This window comes from Xenopus laevis, chromosome 1S (genome assembly GCF_017654675.1).
Source record: "Xenopus laevis strain J_2021 chromosome 1S, Xenopus_laevis_v10.1, whole genome shotgun sequence".
NCBI lineage: Eukaryota > Metazoa > Chordata > Amphibia > Anura > Pipidae > Xenopus > Xenopus laevis.
Window position 1 is genome coordinate 57,141,697 of NC_054372.1, and position 22,280 is coordinate 57,163,976.

Consider the following 22,280-nt stretch of genomic DNA (forward strand, 5'->3'; position numbering starts at 1 on the left):
ATGAGCCCACTTGGTCAAGCGATCCAAGACCACAAATATAACTGAGCAACCTTTGGAAGGTGGAAGATCAGTAATGAAGTCCATAGAGATGGAAGCCCACGGACAATCAGGAATAGGTAATGGTTGAAGCAGTCCAATTGGTCTCAAGGTAGAGGTCTTACAACGGGCGCAAGTGTCACAAGATCGAATAAATCTAGAACAGTCGCTACCCAATTTTGGCCACCAAAAATGTCGTCGTGCAAGATCTAACGTTTTACGTAACCCAAAATGTCCAGCCAAAGGGGAATCATGAATAGCTTTTAAAGCCTCAGTCCTTAAAGATGTAGGAACAAATAATCTCTCCCCAAGGAAATAAAGACCTTCTTGGAGATGTAAGGACACATTTGCTGGAGGGGGATCAACTTTAGATCTTTCTTGAATCCTATGCAAAAGTGAGGATTGAAATAGTAAGAAAGTGTTAGCTGGAAGAATAGTCTCAGGAGATTTGACCGAAGGAACCTCTTGAGAAAACATGCGAGATAATGCGTCAGCCTTATTGTTCTTTGAGCCAGGACGGAAAGTAATATGAAGTTGAAACCGTGAAAAGAAAAGGGCCCATCTTGCTTGTCTAGGTCTCAACCTCTTGGCAGTTCGTAAATACTCAAGGTTCTTATGATCTGTGTACACCAAGATAGGATGAAGTGCGCCTTCCAGAAAATGTCTCCATTCTTCCAAAGCTAATTTGATAGCTAACAGTTCTCTATCTCCCACATCGTAATTGCACTCCGAACTTGATAGCTTCTTTGAAAAGAAGGCAACTGGATGAAGAAGGTTTTGGGCCCCCGATCGTTGGGATAATACTGCTCCCACAGCCATTTCTGAAGCATCAACCTCCAGCACGAATGGTTGAGAGGGATCAGGATGCGCCAAAATAGGAGCCGTCGTGAAACTCTTCTTTAACGTGTCAAATGCCTCCTGGGCTTGAGAAGACCACTCGATCTGGAACACTTTCTTGTTAAATCGGTAATTGGTCAAATAATCTTTGAAAAGTTCTTAATAAATTTGCAGTAAAAGTTCGAAAACCCCACAAATCTTTGTACAGCTTTACGATTTGTGGGAATAGGCCAATCCAGAACGCAGATAATTTCTTGGGATCCATGATGATTCCATTAACAGAAATGATGAATCCAAGGAATTCAATTGTGTCTTTTTCAAATTCACATTTCTCGGCTTTAGCCACCAGATTATGAAGGCGTAAACGGCGGAACACTTCTCGCATGTGAGATCGGTGCTCTTCTAACGACGAGGAAAACACCAAGATGTCATCGAGATAAGCCACCACATATATGTCTAAGATATCCCTGAAAATATCGTTGATGAAGTGTTGAAACGTTGCCGGCGCATTGCATAGACCAAACGGCATTACGAGGTACTCAAAATGTCCGTATCTGGTTCGAAACGCCGTCTTCCACTCATCCCCCTTTCTAATCCGTATAAGATTATAAAATCCCCTTAAATCCAATTTAGAGAATACTGTAGCAGAGCGAAATCTTTGAAACAGTTCATGGATTAAGGGAAGAGGGTAGCGATTCTTGATGGTCACTTTATTGAGCTCCCTATAGTCTATGCAAGGCCGTAGGGAATGATCTTTCTTCTCCACAAAAAAGATTCCTGCTCCAGCAGGTGATGTGGATGGTCTGATAAAACCTTTCCTCAAGTTTTCATTAATTCCGAAAGAGGAAAGATGCGCCCAAACGGTATAGGAGAACCAGGCAGCAGATCGATTGGACAGTCATACGCTCTATGAGGTGGAAGGATGTCCGCACCTTTCTCGTTGAAGATATCCAAGAACTCATGGTAAACTGAAGGCACTGTAGAAAAGAGTTCTTGTTCCACTGTAGTACATGCCACCGTTCTGGGACGAACCTGAGAACGGAAACAATTCTGAAGACAATATGGAGAGGAAAAGGTTACAGTTCCCAATGACCAATCAATCACCGGATTGTGTGGCTTTAACCAAGGTAATCCAATAATAATTGGAAACAAAGGAGAGGAAACCACATCAAAACGAATAAACTCATAATGTTCATCATTTATTGAAGAAAATAAAGGTGAAGTCTCCAAAGTAACGGGGCCAGAACTAAGTGGAGAGCCATCGGCCATTTTAATAAGGACTGGTTGAGACTTAGTTAATAACGGCACTTCATGGGTTTCTGCGAAGGTTGCATCCATGAAACAACTGCTAGCACCCGAATCAAGGATTGCCGCTACTTGTAGACGGTTTCTTCCCCACTGTAATGACATAAATAGAGATATATAAGCACTTAAAAATTGAAGTTGAGACTTTAATTCAGACTTAAACGAAGGATTACCCTCAGGTCGAACAGGACAGGATCGTAGGAGATGATCTGCGGAACCACATTATAGGCAAAGATTAAGGCGCCATCTTCTCAACTTCTCTTCAGGAGACAAGCCTGGATGGATTAACCCCAACTGCATAGTTTCTGCCTCAGGAAATGAAGAAGCACCGGAAATAGGCGGAGGAGCTTTGGGCATGACCCAAGAGACTTGGGGGGATAACTTTTCCACCCGACGTTCCCTCAGTCGTCGGTCAAGTTGAATAGACAACTGAATCAGTTCCTCGAGACTGTCAGGGACTCCTGTTCTAGCCAACTCATCTTTCAGTTGGACAGAGAGACCAAAGCGGTAATGGTGCCTCAAAGCTGATTCGTTCCATGAGGTATCAACAGCCCACCTACGAAACTCGGCAGCATAGTCCTCTACTGGTCTCTTTCCTTGAGTCAAATATTGTATAGCAGTTTCAGCTGTAGTAGGCCTCTGTGGATTGTCATACAGAGAGGCCATGGTGGCAAAGAAAGTCTTAGCATCAGCCAGGAGAGGACTGTTCAGCTCCAACAACCGATGGGCCCAAATCTGGGGTTCCCCCGAGAGGAAGGAAATTACTGTTCCCACCTTAGTACGTTCGTCGTGGTACGTCCTTGGCTGGAGTGAAAACAAGAGCCTACAAGCTGCCTGTGTCGAAGTGGTACCGGATGTAGAGGGCGAAGCAGTAACTGGAGCGGTAGGATGTAGTTCAGTAAGCCGGGCTTGGACATTCTGATATCCGCCCTGAAGATCTTGTACGGCTCGTGTGAGGGCCGCGATCTGCTGAGATAAAGTCTCTAAAGCTGTGGCTTCCCCAGCTGGTTCCAATCTGCTTGGCTCAGACATACGATCAGGCTTACCGGAGTCTGGAACCAATTAGCTGATGGAAGGCCGCTCTTACAATACCCCACGAGGTGTATCCTCGATATGCACAGGAGAAGGAGAAGGAGGAGAAACTTGTAGGGGAAGGTATGAGAGCCGCAATAATGATGAAATGAAGGACGACTTTCTCACCGTAGTGAAGAAGTAGAATGGTCAGGCAGGCCGAGTCAGGGATGGTAGAAATCAGCGTAGTCGGGGACAGGCAAGGTCAAAACCAGAATGTAGAAGAGTTCAGGCGTCGAAACAGGAAGGAGGTTCAATACAAATCAAGATTATTCCAAAAAGTTTTAAGTATTTAGCCAAGACGATGTCTGAGCAAAGTCCTGAACTAAAAGGCAGGTTTAAATAGGCCTCAGCGTCCAATGGCGACGCCCTGCGTCACGCCGCTTGCGTCAGCGTCAACGTCACGACGCCGGCGTCAAATGCGGACGCTATGCGTCACGCCGTTGCGTCACACTGTTACGTCGGATCCGGACGTGCTGCGTCACGACGCGGCTTCTGCCGTCCGCGCCGAAGAGCACCCTTGGACTCCTGACAAGAGCTTTGGGGAAGCCTTTTGTTTTCCAATCCTGAATTTTCTATCACTAATTAAACACTGACTAGCATTGTCAAAATCAACTTCTCTTTCAAATCGCTGAAAGAAATCTGTTGTGACTTCACTGCTATAGGCATGAATAGTTTTAATAACAGTTATATGTTATACACAGGGAGCAGATACACTTGCCAAAGATGAGAACACCACAACGTTTCGGCACTATAGCCTTTGTCAAGGGGAATTCCCCTTGACAAAGGTTATAGTGCCGAAACGTTGGGGTGTTCTCATCATTGGCATAGGTATCTGCTCCCTGTGGTTTGTCCCTTTTTGCCTTGATCTTGTAGTTTGTCTGATGTATATTTGTTTGCTATACACTATATAAAAGAACATTTTTAAATACCACCTTTGTTTACCAAGTATTATTTTCTTTATTGGGTGTGCATCCCCTCTCTATTCTCATATACACATACAACATGCTTCAGTGGGCACTTCCTTGGAAATGTTTATATTTGAAAGTCCCCAACCAAACAGAATAGCAGTTGGCAATTTCACTGGGATTCCTTTGCTGAGTGAAAATCTTTCTTTAGCACAGCCTTGATCTCACATTCAGTCTCCCAGCACTGTACATTTTGGGTGGTCTGTTTGTTAGGCTATATAAAAATGGCATAGTTATTCCCATGTAATCACTTACTTGTGACAGGTCATTCCTGCCATAAATATCTTTTAAGAGCTGTATTACATCTTGCTATGGGGAATACAAATTGTACCTTTTGAAGATGTCTTAAGACATTATACAGTATTTAACATGAAAGGATCATTCTTGACTGACATAGTAGTCCTTTTAACTTTTTTATGGTGTTGCCATTGAATCTGAAGCCTTTGGTTCCTTGGCAAAAACCTATATCCTTACATCCTATTTTTCTTCTGTTATCCTTGTTTGTTAAATCATTTTATGGCCATTTATTCTAAGAAATTATAAGCACTGCCTAACTTGGTGACTCTATATAAATAAATGGTGGTGATGATAATGTCCAACTAGTCATTTTGAAAGACCATTCGGCAGGCAAAGGCAAAAAGACAATAGCTCTTCAATTGCTGTTGATCTACAGCTTGCTTGATTGTGACACTTTAGAACAACAACAGCTTGTCAGACATCCCCATACTGGTGTACTTTGGTATTACTTCTGCAGGGTCTACTGAGTTAATGCGTTGATATCAACCATCAACCAGGAAAGTCATCTGCATTATGTAAAATTATCTTTCTAGGATGTTCATATTAAGCTGGCCATAGACGCAAAGATCCGATCATACCAATCAATGATTCTTACGATTTTCGGACCGTGTGTGCAGAGTCCCGTCATTTTTCGTCTGGCTTAGATCGCTCATTTGGTTGACCGGACAGGTTAAAACATTTCTGTCGGCTGCCGATAATATGTATTACCGATCGTACGATTTTCAGGGGGAGACTAGCTTTGGTCGGACATAACTTTCGTACGATTGCTGTCAGGGGCAGAACATTGGCTGATCTGTTCTTTTCTACTTTATTTGATCTGAATGGTTAGTGGAAGGTCGGGAGATGGGGGAAGTCCGATCGTTCGAATCTTTGCATCTATGGCCAGCTTTAAAGCCTTTTGACTGTTGATGTGAACTTTATTCGACTGCAATTGTTCATGAAGAACAAAACAAAAAGAAAATGTTGATAAATGAATTTATGATGCCTGCAGCCATGTCCTTAAGTACCTAGGCCAGAAACATTGTTAGCAGGTGAAACTAAATTGTTTTGAAGCTATTGATTACAGACCTGATGTGCTCATTTCCTGATGAAAGTAAAGGCATTTTCATTGTGTGTTCTCTCATTGACAGCTAGCAAAATGTTTAACTTCCTCCCAAAAGACCCTTTTTATGGCTGATTGAACTAGTTTTGCTGGAGGGCAGAATAGAATAGTTCTTTAACTGACAGACATTTCTTATGTTTTAGTGAAAGCCAGTAATATGCAGCTACTGCTGAAAGGTGTGTGGGAAAATTGCTCTTCATATGTGAGGTGCACAACACAACATTAGCAGATGAACTGCCCCTTTATGCACTGGAGATTCCCTTACATGCACTTTGACCTTTTTCCAGCTTCTTTCCCAGATGATCTTAAGACCTTGGTTCAGAAGGCAAAGGAAATGAAGTGGCCCTTTGTGCCAGAGAGATGGAAATACAAACAGGCTGTAAGACCAGAAGACAAAATAAACCTGCAAGATATGATCAATGCAAGGCTACATGACTTACTGGTATGGCTCAAATCACCTGTCCCTTGTGAACGTTAATCCAAACATAAGCAGTTTTCCAGAGTTTTAGCACCTTATTTTGTACCTCTTAACTTTACCTCTTGCACTTTATTATATAAGAAATCTTCATCATCAACCCATCTCAGTATAAGGAGTCTATAATTTATATGCTGTAAAAAAATATATAAATGAAAGTATACACTGTTTATAAGTAACATTGAACATAGAATATCATGTAAAGCAAGGCACTCACAGGACTCTAAAATATGGTGAAAAAGAGATAAAGTTTATTTATTATTCCAATGTTTCCATCTTCCTTGTGACCTTAGTCTCTTTGACCTCTTTTTCACCATATTTAAAGTCCTGTGAGTGCCTTGCTTTACATTATATATATATATATATATATATATATATTTTTTTTTTTTTTTTGTGTGTGTGTGTGTGACATAAAAGGGAGCTGCCATATTGCTTGACTTAGCTAATTTTCCTAATACTCTTGAACTTGTTCATCCAATCAGATTTCAGATGCAGTTGCAGTTGTACATTGTTTACTCTCAATTTATTTAGGAGCTATACATTTGGTATAAATTATATTTCTACATGGCAAATAAGTTACTAGTAGGTGTAGTAGCGTTATTGACATGCATGCTGCTGATTCTATGTATTTGAATTATTAATTGAAACTTGTTCAAAATAATAGCAGTGTTCCAAATAGTGGAGGTCATTCATTCTGCAAATAAACATGTGTTAATTACGGCCCTTATTTATAGAAGTAAGACAACAAATGTTGTGCTTGCTGGTTATAGAACATTTGTCTCTGAAAATCTGAGTAAAATGAGACATTGGTCAGAATAACAGCATATGTTGATTAAAACATTGATTGGAGAGGGGAAAAGAATTACAGAAAATGATAGGCTGCTCAGCTAAAATGATCTGAAATGCTTTAAAATGGCAACCAAAACCTGAACGATGTGGAAGAAAATGGAAGTATACCATTCGAATGGATAGAAGAATAGCCAAAATGTCAAAGACTCAGCCAATGATCAGATCCAAGAAGATCAAAGAAGGTCTAAAGTTACCTGTGATACTGTTAAAATTAGAAGACGCCTATGTGAAGCCAACTATTTGCAAGAAGCCCCCTCAAAGTCCCATTGTTGAAAAAAAAGACGTGTACTGAAGCGGTTACAATATACCAGAGAACTCATTGACTGGCCTAAAGTGAAATGGTGCAACATTTTGTGGACTGATGAAATCAAGATCTTCTAGACTAAGGGTCGCAGACAGTTTGTCAGACAACCCCCAAACACTGAATTCAAGCCACAGTACACTGTGAAGAAAGTGAAACACGGTGGCACAAGCATCATGAAATGGGGATGTTTCTCAAACTATGGTGTTGGGCCTATTTATCACATACCAGGGATCATGGATCAGTTTCAATACATCAAAATACTTGAAGATGTTATGTTGCCTTATGCCGAAAAGGGAATGCCCTTGAAATTGATGTTTCAACAAGACAATGACCCCAAAAACACCAATAAATGAGCAACATCTTGGTTCCACACCAACAAGATTGACGTTATGGAGTGGCCAGCCCTTAATGCAATAGAAAACTTGTGAGGTGACATAAAAAATGCTGTTTGTGAGGCAAAATCAAGAAATGCAGAAGAATTGTGGAATGTAACAGGTGCCAGAAGTTGATCAACTCCATACAACTAAATATTAGTTAATGATTCAAAGGAAAGCAAAATCTTGAAACATTTTTCAGTTTATACAGCAAATGTTTGAGTAGGAACAGCCTAATATTCTCCTTTCTTCACTTTCTGTAAAGGAATAATACAAATTTGATACATGTTTCTTCATGTTGTGATCTGGAATAGAATGTACAGTGTTCCCAATGCATTTGTGTATATGGAAATAAAAGCTCATATAAGGATTTTGAGCTTTATTCACTTTTTTAAACACGCTGCTATTATTCTGAACACGGCGTGTTTAACAAATATTCCAGTAAAATTAAGAAACATATGGAAGAAAAAGATTGATACCAGTAATCTGATTTAATAACATGACTCATTTTGAAAAGTGGAACAATCTGATGAAATTGGCCATATTTTTACCCAACATCTCAGCTTCCTGTGCAAAAAAATGTTTAAGACTATTTGGTAAGTCAGGAGCAAGTTGCATTTATGTCAGAATAGGATTGCTGGAGCATGCAGCTTCAGTTGCAGAATTTGCACACAAGTCAGTTGCTGGATAGACACAAATGGAACCCTAGCATTACTATCTGCTCAAGGCTGTTGTATATTACAGAATACATTTGTACCCAAGTCAGTTGCAGCTGGCCCTTCATTCTGCAAAAGAGGAAGAATGTGTTTGTAGACTTTTTTCTTTCTTGGAAGAAATTAATTTAAAGTAGCAGGTTTAACCAATTTAGACATAAAAAACTATTCTTTTGGAGAGTTGTCTGTTCTTCCTTTGAAGTGATACTAACAGCAAATTCCCTCATATATTTATCATTGTAAAATACCTTAAAGCAAGGCATAATTAATCCTTAATATTGACATTAGTAAATTGGAGAGGTCCAGGAACCAATTTGAACATGTTACTAGACTTCCTAACATTTGAGTTTTTTTCTGAGAAAAAACTTGATTTGAGTTTTCAGGTCGGTAATAATTGTTCAAGTTTTAGATATTAGATTTTTTTTATTAAATAACCCCCCAATCTAATTTCAAATATATATTCAAATACATTCAAATATATCCGAATGTATTAGAGTTAATAATTCACATGAATTCTAAATTCGACCTTTGACGTGCCTCCCCATATAATAATATTTTTATTGTTAATACAGTCGAAACAATCCGATTTAAATGAATGAAACTGGGGTGCGCTGTTGGAATCAAAGATGTTGGAATTCAGCTGCGCTGTGTCCTGGGGACATAAAGCTGAGAGCCCTTATTCAATAAAGGACAACTCTTTTATTCTATGTTAGTGGGAAATGCCTTTGGAAGTCAGCCGCTTCCTTACATTTGGCCGATCATGTTCCAACATTAGGCTGATGCTGCATTGTCATTTTATTTCTGCTGTTTTGTGACCTCAGACAGAAATTTATGGCTGAGTGTGACCTCTTCTGTGACCCCTGCAAAGCTTCTTAAGTTAAAAGGGTACAGTCCTGATTCTTTCAGAAAGAACACCTGCAGTAAGCGTCCTGAGAAACCTGGCGAGATGAGAGATTAATGTGGGTATAATAGCAGAGCCGTGTTTCTGGCATTATGCCCTCTCCACAGGTAGATGAGCCTTTTCTGAGATGATACCAATTATTTATTGCTGAAACATCTGTTGATAACTGCAGCTGCCCTGTCCAACAAAGCACATCATAGACTAGAGGGACCTGAAATCTTTGCCTCACGCTAAGTTTGTACTATTCACTCTCCCTCTCTACGTTTGACACCCTTCCCCCTCAACAACCATACCCTGGGAAGCCTGAATGGGCCATACTTTGTCAACACCAAGCTGACTACATACTATGAATTATACTGTAATCAGACTCTGGAATGAAATGTGATGAATGGAAATACAAGAAAGCATGGATGACAATAAAAAAGCCCAATTCTTTTTATGGCTGTAATGTTTATAGCATTGAATCTATATAGTATAGCACTAACTAAATTCCACATCAATTATTATACTATTATTTCGTTTATAGTATAAAAAAATAAAGCTTATGTCTTTATGTTAGTAAGGTTGTGGTATTGCAATGTTGGAAAACTGCAAATCTTTACCAAAATGCTTTGGAGTCAATGGAAAGGCAAACTTACATTGCAGTTAAAAGAACAGTAACACCCAAAAACTGAAAGTGTTCTTTTTTTTATAATAGAAAAGATAGATAGAAAAGTTAAACAAGAAGAAAAGAAGAAAGTTAAACAAAACTAAAGCAATAACATTACATTTCCGTAATTGTACATTGTTATGTATCAAATTCCGAGATCAATTCAAAATCAAAACAGGTAAGGTTTATTTACCTTAGATAAGATGTCAAAAGCCTATTATTAACTGAAAGTGTTTTAATGTAATTCAGATGTAGTAGTGCCCTGCACTTTTAAAAAGTTGTGTGTTTGCTTCAGAAACTCTGCTATAGTTTATATAAACAAACTGCTGTGTAGCCATCGGGGCAGCCATTCAAAGGAGAAAAGGCGTGGGATATATCAGACAAACTTTGCAGAGTATAATGGTGTTCTACAGAGCTTACCTGTAACATCCTGTCTGGGATTGAACCAGTGACCTGCTATTATCAGTACTGTCTGCATTGCCTCTGCTCTACATGAGCAGACAGTTATGGTCCTGGTTCACTGCTATTGCCATACCTGTATTTCCAATTTGACATGCTTGTTCACCTGTTTACTCACATGTGTTCTGAGTTAGTCATTATTCTGTCTATATAACCCCCTGCTCTACAGTGATTCCCTGTCTGTTATAGGTCAGGTGTGCTTGGTCCTAGGTGATCTGATCCTTGTGATTGCTGGTCCTTTGACTTCGGCTACCTGTGTGACCTTTTGGTTCTGACCCGGTCTTGTTCCTAACCTTGAGTTTTCTACTCCTGTTATTCTGACCCGGTTCTCACTACGTCCAGCTCCTTCCTTACCAGCTCTTTCCTCAAACTACATTTGGCGCCCATACCTGCCCCTGTGGGAGTACTGGATTCTCATACATTAAGTCCTGGCGCTACCTGAGAAGCCTAAAGCTAATGGTGGCTGTTATAAGCAGTAAAGCACACATACACAAGAATCTATTCACTCCCCTGGCGTTTGGGTTTGCCATACTTGTCATTATCTGTTATCTTCTGTGTAACTGATGCCCTTTTAGCCTTTTTGCCCATTTAGCCTATTTCAATTGCCCCAATAAAACAAACGAAGGGGTAGATTTACTAAAGAGAGAAGTGGCTATACTAGTGACTTTTCACCAGCCACCCGCAGGGACATTGCCAATTTACTAACAGGCGCCAATTCGCTAGCGAAGACCGTCGCTAGCGGTCATTCGCACTCTATGGCCAGGTGACTTTTCGCTCTGACGCTACTCAGCAAATTCACTAAAATTCGGATTTTACTGAACATTACCTCTTTCGCCAGAGTTGTCTTCACCACTTCAGAACAGACGAAGTGCTATAAAGCAGCTAGATCTTCCTCAATCTTCTGTCACTTACATCATATCCTGTGAGCCGAAAATGCATCAAAGTTCAAAAAATGCTGGCTTCTTTTCCTTTTATTATTGTGATTGCCTGCAAAAGTCCAAACAAACTTTTTGGGGAACCATTTTTTTCCAGACATTTCCAAACATATGGAACATTCATTTTACAGTGGGCTCATGTGTATGGCATTATATTAACTCTCTTGCCTTTATTAAGGTTTCTTGGACATGTGTAATATAAACCGGTGACTTCAATCATTTGCAGCAACATTTATAATAAAGACGTCCATACAACTTTACCTGCCGTATGCAAATTGACCTGAGCGCAAGATCACTAGCGAATTTTCACTAGGCAGAAATAAATGCTAGCGCATCTTCGCTTTGAAATGCTCGCACTGTGAAGTAATGCTAGCAAAAAGTCACCAGCCTTTGGCGCCCAGGATGAAACTCCATATATTAGTGAATTGGCGTAGTCTGATCGCATTTGCGCCAGGCGAACTGTTGTGATGGGTGCGAAATGGACGCAGGCGAAAATTCGCCAGTTAGTGAATCTGGCCCTAAATATAAGCAAACAAAACAAAATATTAGTGTTTCTGAAGCATACATACCAGTTTTACTAGTGCAGAGCAACAGTGCATCATATTATACTTACTGGCCCTTTAAGGCATTAGCTCTGCTAGCATATACATTGTTAGAGAAGCTTATTTCCATTATGCTACAACTTACCTACCCCTACTTTGCATAGTTGTCAACACCCCCAAATTTATCAGGAGTTACCAGAATTTGAGGTCCTACCCAGGTCTCCGTCACTCCGACACATTCCCCCATTTTTTCATGACTGCAGATGATTTGTTACGATTTTTGGTGAAAATCCAGTGTGCCCAAGTACAGAACATTTCAGTGAGGTCAGCTGGAGCGACGATTTATTTGACCTCAGGAATACTTGTGCGCGTGCATGTGACGTCAGTCCCCCGACTGTACACTCTGCCAGGTTGACAGCTCTGAGTTTGGGCTCTTGTGTCCCCCCACCGTTCTTCTTTTCTATTGCCTGGGTTGATGTGGAAGGTAAAGGACAGGAAAGGAAAATCTGTGTGTGGGGGGGGTTATTTTCTGTATAACATACCCCCATAGCACGGATTTGCAAACATTTTTGCCACTAGCAAAACCCTGAATATAACTGCAAAACTGTACTGGGTAAAAAGTTTGTTATACAACTTCCAGCACTATTTCTATTTATTTAATTTTGCCTTGAGTTCCACTGGCATTCAGGCACCATTTAGCCAAATTAACATATTGCCTCTATTTGCCTCTGCTGTGTATGGAAATATTCCCATTCTCATTACATGTACAAATGTCTGACAAACTAATAGCCTGATACATGCTGATTGTAAAAATGGCCGAGTTACCTGAGTATCCTGCTTTGGGAATTGCCAGACAATTGTTACACTAAGCTTGACATAGTAGGAATTGGGTATATTTTGTACATGGACGTTTAAAAGATATAATATCCCTTGGGCTTTCCATCTACCAGTGACGTGGGTTCAAAAATTGTGGAACAAATGCCTACAACATTTAAACTTTATGTGGCACTTTACCACTACTGGAGATATGCTTTTTAAGATTACAGAAATACCAAATTAGGAAGACTGTCTTATATATAGGGACAGCCATTTCAAAACTGACTATATTAAGGTGTAGACGGTGATATCCTCAGGGCCACTTGCAACACATATAACTTACAACAGATATTTTAAATGATAAATAAACAATGGTGGTTGGTGAGACTACACCCATAATCATCCAGTTACACATACCACCTAGTGGTTAATAATTAAATAAAAAATAATTAGCTCTTAATTAGCAGGGTCCTTCTTCCCATGGGGCCAGCATATTAGCCTAATGCTTACCCAGGCCCCAAGGTTAAAAACCAATGCTCTTCCAAATAGAAGAGATTCCTTTGAATTCCAGTCAAAGTTACATGGAATTACTTCAATGCACTTGGTCAGTGAGTGATAAATATTGCCTTAGGACTTAAGGTTAGTTGGTAACTTTGTTAAGGTTGCAAAGGTGCCTCTGTTAAGGCTACTGAAATGTGATTACTTACACTAACTCTGCAGTAGCTCCACTTTGTGCAGATAAACCTGAACATAATGTAAAAGGTCAGAGAATAGAACCCGGAAACATAGAAACTAAAGCAGGATGTGCTGGTACAAGTACTTTGGTGTTGGAACAACATATTCTACTGCCTATAGCACTTACAGGGTTTGTTTTTGTTTTGTATTTTTTTTAGACCATCTTTGTTCTGAAAGAAGTGACAGCTCCACTGCTTGTCTTTGGTTTATCATTCACAGAGTACTTATTCATTCTGGAGATGCTAGTGAGAGAAAAAAACACCTGTCTGCTATGTTTGTGTGCTTAAATTAAATTTGCTGATCACATGTTTAGCCTCTATCTTCATTTATCATAATTCTTTTTACATTAAAGGGGTTGTTCACCTTCCAAACACTTTCAGTTTAGTTGTTTTCAGATTGTTCACCATAAACAAAGACTTTTTTAAATTGCTTTCTATCTTTCATTTTATATTGTTTTCCCATAATTTAAGTTTTAAGTTGAATGTTCCTGTCGCTAGTGTCTCAGTCTGGCAGCTCAGTGATCCAGGTGCATCTGAACGTTTCCAATTTGCTACATTTAGTTGATACCATTAGTTGATAATAGTGTCTCAGTAGTGTCTGTGGAATATTAGCAGAATATTGTAACAGCTGCCTTTAATGAAACTCAGGGATTCTGATCAGTAGGGCTAAAGATAACAAATGTATCACCTAAATGTATCATTTTAGAGCAGTTAAAGAGTCGGCGACCCCCCCCCCCCAAGAGCTGCTTTAGAAGGTGAAAAATTAAACTTTACACTTCAATATTAGAAAAACAGTCACAAATAGAACATAAAAAGTAATTGGAAAAAGTCTTTATTTCTGGGCAACTATCTGAAACCAACTGAAATGGAAAAAGTGTTTGACGGTGAACAACCCCTTTTAATTACATATTCATGGAACACTCGATCTTTTATAGCAGATTCAGTGAGTACTATCTGGTCCAAATGTATTGCTTTCAGATTGATTTAATTTTGTATTTCTTATTATTCTGTAAAAAAATAATTTAAACGATCAGTCTTTTAATTTCTGTTATCCAGAATCCTCATGGGACCTGGGGTTTTCCAAATAATGGATCTTTGTGAAATTTTGATCATACCTTAAGTCTACTAGAAAATCCTTTAAACATTACATACGCCCAATGCATCATACAAAATGTGTCTGGACTTGGATTTTAACTTATGCATGCTATTCTCATATTTACCAGTAGGTGGGGTATGGGAGCATTTGGGAGCATTTTTTAGAGCTGTTATCCTGCTACTTTCCCAATGTTCTGTTGTAGGGCTGCTGGGGAGAAAGGAAGGGTGTGATATCATTTCAACTTTCAGTACAGTAGGAAAGAGTAAAGTTTATCAGAGTACAAGTCATATAACTGAAGGCGCCTAGGAAACTAACGTCTAGCCCCATGTTTGCTCTTTCGAAAAATGGATTTCAGTGCAAACTTATATTGGAGCAACACTATTAATGTATGAATTTTGAAAAAAGCATGTTTTCCCCTGACAGAATCCCTTTAAAAAGATCGTTCATCATTCACATCAGTCCCTGCCCCAGTGGAGCTTGTAGTATAAGGTAGTGATCCCCAACCAGGGGCTTATGAGCAAAATATTGCTTACCAACCTTTTGGATATTGTTCATAATGGCCTAAAAGCAGGTGTTTATTTTTGAATTTCTGGTGGGAGGAAGATGTACTGCCAAACAGAGCCTCTTGTAGCTGCCAGTCCACATAGAGGCTAACAAATGGCCAATCAGAGCACTTGTTTTGTGCCACCCAAGAACATTTTTCATGCTTGCAGGGGCGGATTAATGCCAAAACCAATTTCGCTAAGCCTGCCTATCTTCTAATTCTTTGGAAGGTGCTCACCAGTGACGTCACTGTGCACCGAAGGCTTAAGAGAGAAGAATGCAGCCAGCAGACAGCGTCAGACTGCAGATACACAGTCTGACGCTGTCTGCCTTCTTCGTCGTCGTGACTCGTCAGACTCAGGCGACACCACTCTTGCTTTGACACCCAACTAGCCAAGCCCAAGAGTTGCCTATTATTTTATTAGCTTGCAGCTTACTGCACAATTTCATCACCTGCTCTCAAACTCAGTCCCAGGCAGACAGCTATCTAGAGCAAGGCATGGGGGTGGGGGGCACCGGGCCAGGCCAGCCAGCGTCGTGGTAGCAGTAGCACCCCCAGGTCCTGAAGCATTCACAGTCAGTGCCAGTGGGCAGAGAATTCTGTTTTTTTTTTTAAATTAAAAACTTCAGGTAAGGGGTCTGATTGGCCAGCAGCAGGGAGGGTGCAGGGGGCACACGTTCGGGCCCAGCAACAACTGTAGTGGCAGAGTTAGCCTGCGCCTAAAAGTGAAACAGTCTGATAATTTTTGCTGTCAGCCTGCCTGCACTGCAGCCAGAGATAATTTGCAGCCTGCAGACAATAATTTTTGTAGCCTGCTGACAGTGAAATAATTTCTGCAGACACAGTGAAATAATTTTTGTAGCCTGCAGACAGTGAAATAATTTCTGCAGTGTAAATATGCTAGCGTCATGTGCCATTGCCTAAGCTTTAAACCACTAGCGTATTTACACGACAGTTGCTTTTTTAAAAAAAAAAAAACATGGAGCGTACCGCCCAAAATAGAGCCCTACCCTAGAAAGGGGCCCTGTGGAAAGAGTAGCCTAGGGGCCTCACATGTCCTTAATCCGCCACTGATTGCTCCCCAACTCTTTTACATCTGAATGTGGTAAAAAAGTTTGTGGACTATGGTTTATATTACATTTTCTACAGTCTGTTTTAATCAGTAGCCAATTAAACTGCCTGTATGTATTTGGAGTGTGTGAGGAAACTGAAGTACCCAGAGGAAACCCACCTCTTTTCAGATTGTACCTAGACCACAATTGAATTCAGCACCCCAGCACTGCTAGGCAGAAGTGTTAAACACTGAGCTAAAGTTCTCATAATATGAATAATTTGGCTTTTGGCCTTTGTGCATTGTTGCGATTATATTTGTCATTCTAATTTGGTTTATTATATGAACTATTGCTTACATTAATGACTAGTTATTATTGGGCCCCACAACAAGATCATCAATCTTGCCCCTGTTTTGGAACAAAACATTTTCTATTTTGCAGCTGATTATCAGCCACATCCCACATGGCTCCCTATAGTTTTTGGACCCCACAGCAGTTGCAGGGTCTGTTTCCTCTACAGTTACACCCCTGCTTTTCAGGAGAAATGATTTGTGAGTCTGTATAATCCCTAATATCAACTTTTTTCCGAGAAAAACCTACCGAAATGTTAGTTGATCTTTTGTATAGTGCATACAATGGGAGTGGCCAAAACATGTACTAAGTGTATGCGTTCATGGGGGACCCCATAAAAATAACTTGTACAGGACCTCAGGATGTCTGAAGGCAGCCCTGGCTTGCCAGAAATCAGTTTTCAGTGCTTGCTCGTTCACTGTATCATATAAAATTTCATAGAATGGTTAAATATGTGTTATGCCTAGGGTTGCCACCCTACTGGTATTTTACTGGCCTATCCGGTAAAACACTGGGGCTGGTATTACAAATTTACCGGCAATGTAATACCCTTAACAAAAGCCCTTGGCCCTCCGCTAGAAACTTACCTTTTCTCTGTCTTCTGGCCATCGTGTGATGTGGCTCCACCTCTTTTGCGTCACAGGCCGCCACTTTTGTTCCCGCCCCCATCAGCCGGTAAAAATTTTCTGAAAGGGTGGCAACCCTAGTTCTGTCTAATGTTCACGTGGAGTTGAGGTTCACTAACAAAGTGTCCATGGAAATTATTCTCAGGGAAGAGGCCTTGTAGTAGTACGGAATTCAAGTAGGGTTGCCACCTATTCAGTTTTGACCTGAACAATTCTGTTTTTCTGGTCACAACTGCCTGTTGGGGTTTCAGCCTCCTGAATCCCAAACAAAAATCTGGCCAATAACCACCTCTGATGTTACTGACCTGCCCACACAAGGGACAAACAAGCCCCCAACTGTCATAACCCAACCCCCATATGTCACTGCTCAGCCCCCAATGGCATTATTCCACCCTTTTGTTCAGTTTTGGTGGCGGTCAAAGATGGCAACCCCTTAGTTCAAGAGCAACATCTCACTAACCTCAATATGTAATAACGGTGCAGGTGCAGTCCCTCATATAGCCGATTGGCTGGCAATCAGCAGCAAAAAGGCTTTATTGCACAGCCTCTGAAAAACAGCAGGAATTGGAACATATAGGTTATAGTAGTAGAATTTGAGGACCTTTTCAGTAAATTAGCACAAAACTCTATTTTATTGTGTATAATGCAATGGCAACATTTTTAAAATAAAACTATATAACTATAAACAAGTGGACGCAACTTTGCGTATAAACACGTTGGCCTCCAATGTGCTGGGCCAAAGAACAGATCATTCAGTGTGGCCTATGGATACCTATTGAACATGGACCTAATCAATGATCACTCCTCGTCTGACAGTTGATATGGTACCTCATTTCTAAACTCCTTACACTGGCCAATAAGTTGCCAACTTGCATTGAGGGACTGGGTAGGCAATGGAGCTGTTTCAAAGTAACACCAATCCCTTATAAAATCATGTAGTATATAATGCCTTTGAAATATTTACACCAGTATATGGATAAATGTTCCTGCACCTTAAAAAAGTTATTTTTATCTAGTTGCCAAGCTGCCCATCCATATATCATCAGAAGCAAATTTTCTGTGGATCAATTCAAATTGATGAATATTGTAGGGATGCACTGAATCCACTATTTTGGATTCGGCCGAACCCCCGAATCCTTCTCGAAAGATTCAGCCGAATACCGAACCGAATCTGAATCCTAATTTGCATATGCAAATTAGGTGTGGGAAGGGGAAAACATTTTTTACCTTGTTTTGTGACAAAAAGTCATGCAAATTAGGATTCTGATTCAGTTCGGTCTAGCAGAAGGATTTGGCCGAATCCGAATCTTGCTGAAAAAGGCCGAATCCTGGCCAAATCCCGAATCCTGGATTCAGTGCATCCCTAGAATATTGCTCTCATTTGTTACACTCATTAGAAATAATGGGAAACCCCTTATTTAAGAGCGTTTTTATTTATACTTGTTGCCATTTGAGCATTGATTGAATAAGCTATTTAGCTACAGTATATTTGTACAAGGGCAATCATTGTATATATACAATGGTATGCCACCTAAGTGACACTGTAGGATTTCTTGATATGAGTGTAGACTGCTTGTCACCATGTCATTCCTTTTCATTTTGGAGATGACACTATGGGCTCTTGGGAATGATGCAGCTGCAGCCCGCAGAATAGGATGCCTTATTTAGATTTTTCACAATGCCATTGAAGTGCTTATTCTCCTCCTGAAGAGACACAAACAGATGCAAACTTCTGTAAACACTTTAGGAATGAATTCAGTGAGTTTGGCCTCTCAGCAGCACTCAATGGGTGACAGAAAAATGTCTAATTAGTGCAAGTGGAAATAATAGGGTCACTTGGATTCCATCCATCCTCCAGTAGGTTTGCTTTTCCAAGCAACTCAAAACCTTTTTGTTCAGCAGGTCACTCTCTTTCAGGCTTTGTATTCTAATCTAGGAATAGTTGTAGTAGAAAAAATAGATCAGGCAATGGCCTGTGTTTAAAGTTATAGCGTATGACTTAACAAAGACCTAGTTTAGAGGTACATTTCACAGGTGTTGTAGTAGGTTATGCCTTCATTAGAGCTAATGACAGGTTATCAAGTCTTTCTTTTACTTAATATATATCCTTTTTGATGATGGAATCAAAATGTATGGTTCTCATCTGTCCCTTATAGATATGTTAGAGAAATTAGGCTTTTAATTAATGTGTAATTCTGACTTTAAAAATAATTGCCTTGGGCAATAGTAAGCCTGTACAAACATCAATAAATAGATAAATAAAGAAGGGATCATTTTACAAATGCAGTGGCAAGTACAGGTGCACTAAATGTGTGCCCTAATGATGCTGTATGATCCTAGAGCTACCGTCAGCCCGACTGTGGCACTATTTACAGGGTACCTACAGCATTTTACATGAATAAGGGCATCAGCCTTGCTCCAAAAGCATCACACATGAACGTTGTTTTAATGCAGAGTTCAAGAAACGACGCTATACTGACTATGCAAACATTTGCTACAACTTGCATCTGATTTTCTACCATGGGCGCACCCATCTTAGTTTATTTGACCCATCAGATGCAATATCAGTGGATGCAACTTCCTGCACGGCCACAATGACCCTGGAATTATCATAAAAAGCACTGAATTATGGGTAAAAACATGGTGGTTTTCCTTTCAAATTTCACTTTGCTCACTGCACTTAATGATCATAAATGAACACTCGGGGGTCCCCCAGTGATCAAATTCACTACCTTTACCCTCTTTTTCTAATCCACTATTTTGGATTTGGCAAACCCCCGAATACTTTGCGAAAGATTTGGCTGAATCCAAATCCTAATTTGTATATGCAAATTAGGGGTGGGAAGGGAAAAACATTTTTTACTTCCTTGAATTAATTGAGGTAATGTGGCATTAAGGAGAAATCTCTTTAACTGGTCTGAAACACACCTTAAAACGCATTGCCGCGTGTGCTTTAGCGCAGGCGATTTTTCATTATAGCCTATGGGAAAACACGCTGAGGCAGTTCGGGGAGATAGTCGATCAGAAGACGAGGCGATTAGTCGCCAGGCGACAAAATCTCCCCGAATCTCCTTGTGTGAACTAACCCTAAATCCCCAAGGTCCGTTTGAGTATAACAAAGCAGTAAGGAATTGATTAAAGGTGTATTTGGAGACCAAGTATACTATTTTATTTTACATTAAAAATGATCCATTTAAAACCTGGCTGGCCAGGAACCAAACATATAACAATATAAATACATAAAAGATTATTTTCAAATTAATTCAGGTAGGTCGTCACTTCTTTAAAATCACAGTAATAGGAATTCTCCTAGGTTGTATTGAATGATTCCCTCAGTCTTGCAACAACAATTATGTAGAGCAAAGTTGGTGTTGGAGTACTAGGTCTCCAACTTGGGAGTATTATGGTGTGAGTTACAGTTCTCCAATTTGGTAATCAAGTCCCCCACACCTTCTCTCTTTCCAGCTATATGTGCCCCCCAATAATGGACTGATCTCACCAGATCCTGCTTTCCGGTCTTTCCTCAAAGGTACAGTTGGGCACGGTCATTTTGTAACAGGTCACTTAACGTTGGATCCGATAGCCTTTTCGTGATGTCTCCACTTTACAGATACCACTTTCTGAAAATCCAAAATGGCCCCTGATGTGCTCACACCGAATCCCAGTAATTTACAGATTTTCACGATGCATGAGTCCCGCCAGTTTTTTTCGATTTTCACAATTTCGCGTTTTTGGGTTACATTCACCAAAAATGTAGGGGGTTCGGCCAAATCCAAAATAGTGGATTCGGTGCATCCCTACTAAACATATTATAGAAAATACCAGTTTAATAGGTAATATATATTTCTGCAGTTACACATTTATGTGTATTACATAAATATGACATTTGAAAAAAATAGGGATGCACCGAATCCAGGATTCTGCCTTTCTCAGCAGGTTTCAGATTCAGCTGAATCCTTCTGTCCGGCTGAACTGAATCCAGATCCTAATTTGCATAAGCAAATTAGGGGTGGAGAGGGAAATCACGTGACTTTTTGTCACAAAACAAGAAGTAAAAAATGTTTTCCCCTTCCTACCCCTAATTTGCATATGCAAATTAGGATTTGGATTCGGTTCAGTATTCGACCAAATCCTGGATTCGGTGCATCCCTAATGTTTAGTTCTGATTCAAGATTTGAACTTCCATTTACCTTGGTATTTTTCTTTCTCAAGGTTCTTCTGAAATCTTACTCACGAAAAGTTCCTAGATTTAAATTTTATTTTGTAAACAGAACCAAGTAGTGTTTTTTCCTTCAAGGACAAAAAAGAACAAAGTGGTGCAAGCCTTTTGTCAGTGTATGTGCAAAGAGAATAAAAATATAGCCTGCAGATGCACATTGTTCTTCAGCCAGCATGAAACATGCCCTAAAGAATTCATTTGCTTTGACATTGAAGTTTTGAATCACAAGTTGAACCCAGTTCATTTGCAAAATGCATATCCCAGGCCATTCAGTAAAAGAATCCCTTTCTGCACCGGGACAGTCTTGCTGCTGTCTGAAAAGCAGCAACAGCAAGTATTTGGAATTATATGGTTGCACAGCATTTTTAAAAATCTAGGTTTCTATTGTTTCATAAGTTCTATGTTTAAAATATTTTAAAATATTTTAAGTTTCATAAGTTCTATATGCAGATATCAAAATAATATACAGTTATGGGAACTATTATACCAGAAACCAATTATCTGAAAGCACTGAAATACAAGAATGTCATATCAAATAGAGCCCTGCTTAATTCTTATTTTTTAGCAGACTTGGGCAGTACCCCATACTTGGGAGCAGTTTTACTAAGGTTAGAATGGTAAATTCAAATTCAAATTTTCGGATATTTTTTTGGTCAAATGTACAAATTCAGATTTAAAACCTGCCACCTAAAACCTGCCGAGTTCATGTAGAAGTCAATGGCAGAGGTCCGTTGAACCATCGGAAGATGTTAATTGCCTTCCTGACATTCAAGTTTTTTTTGGAGGAAAACTCGATTCTATTAGAATTTTCAGATCGTTCCTATTCGATCGAATATTAGACGTTTCATTTTTTTTTTAATAAATAACCTCCCATTTGAACTGTGCTCTGCTTTCTTTCCAAATTGACTCATGTAAAAAATGACCATAGTTTGTGTGTTATAGGGACCTTAGATTGTAAACTCAGATGGGGCAGACACTGAGTAGAATTATGTAGGCCGTGATTGGCAATTTGTGGGTTCTTATAT